The sequence below is a fragment of the Tursiops truncatus genome, chromosome 13 (genome assembly GCF_011762595.2).
Source record: "Tursiops truncatus isolate mTurTru1 chromosome 13, mTurTru1.mat.Y, whole genome shotgun sequence".
Taxonomy (NCBI): Eukaryota; Metazoa; Chordata; class Mammalia; order Artiodactyla; family Delphinidae; genus Tursiops; species Tursiops truncatus.
The window spans coordinates 5,343,907-5,345,242 of record NC_047046.1 but is presented as its reverse complement, the minus strand read 5'-3'; the positions used below and the strand labels follow the sequence as shown (position 1 = coordinate 5,345,242).

General features: G+C 52.3%; 1 long non-coding RNA gene across 1 annotated transcript; it reads right to left on the bottom strand.

Moving 5' to 3' along the window:
* Positions 1-333: 333 nt before the first annotated feature.
* Positions 334-961, bottom strand: LOC109551157 (uncharacterized). The gene is made up of 2 exons (XR_002177872.2): positions 618-961; positions 334-477 (listed from the first exon to the last, which is right to left on the bottom strand). It is a non-coding gene; the product is annotated as an uncharacterized lncRNA (long non-coding RNA).
* Between the last annotated feature and the right edge of the window lie 375 nt (positions 962-1,336).

Genomic DNA, 1,336 nt, shown 5'->3' with positions numbered 1-1,336 from the left:
TTCCCAGAGAAGCCCCACCCTCCCTCACTCTCCAGCAAACCACTCTATTTTCCTTCTTGAACGTTGTCTGAAATTATTCTGTTGGTTTATTTGTGGACTTGCTTTTGTGTCTGTCTCCCCCCGCTGGAATGCAGCTCTACAACAGCAGGGACCTCTCTCATGCTCTCCAGTACCCAGAACCATCCTGACACATAGAAGACACTCAGTAAACATTCACCGCATAAGTAAATCAATAAAGCGGTTGACTGCGGCTGCTGGCTACTTGCCAGAGGGTTTCACACCTGCCGCCATTGAGATGCTTTTGGCTGAAAGTACTAGAAAGCACCAACCTGAGCCGTTTAACAATGAAGACGTTTATTATTTCCACAAAAGGGGGAAGTCCTGAGACGGAGCAGCTTTGGGGTTCTCAGTTTCCGTGGTCAAGGATGGACATCACTGAGCACCCACGTTCTTTCCATCTTCCTGCCCCAGCATCTGCTGCAAGGCAAGTTGGCAGCCATCAACCCGGAAGTCCCCCAGCACACCACCCCCATGTCTTATTGGCCAAAATTTGGTCATGTGTCCACTTCTCAGCCAATCATAGTGAGGGAATGGTGTCAACCTCAAACTTAGCTGACCTTTAGAATCCTGGGGGGCTTCAAAGTCAGAGCTCATGCCCCGTTCTCGGAGATTTTCGGGGTCCGGGGTCCAGCACTGGGGTTGGTGTTTTTAACTCCCTGTGTGACCCCCACGTGCAACGGGGGCTCAGAGCCATTCATCTCGGGCTGTGGTTCTCCGTTCTGAGAGATGGGAACAAGATAGAAATGCAAATTCTTGGTCCTTACCCCAGACCTGCTGAGTCACACACTCTAGGGCGAGGCCCAGTATCTGAGTCTTCACAAGCCGTCCAGGGGATCAGAACTCCTGGGGACTGCGAGAAGGGAGGAGAAGAATCTTCCAGAAGAACAAATGCTTTGAGTGCAGCCTGTGGTTGGGAGGGAGGGACTCCCACGCTGACGGGTCCCCCAGCTCCTCTACCAGGAGACAGGCCCATGGTCTCCCATTCCATCCTTTCCTCTGAGGCCGCTGAGATCTGCAGCAGCTTCAGATGTCCCCGGGCTCTGTGACCTTGATTTTGATTTTGGCTCTCAAGTGTGGCCTGAATTGAAGTTAGTGCAATCAGCTGGGGGCTCCATGGGCAAAGGGCATCTTCTCTTCCAGTTCCTCTCTCCCCAGACCTGCCCCGCAGGGAAGGGAGACAGGTTCTCAGGCGGGAAGGAGTTTATTTCAGCAAGGTGTTTACCGGTCCTAAGATACTGGAATCAAGTTCCTGAAACTCTACCCGAAGGAACTCATT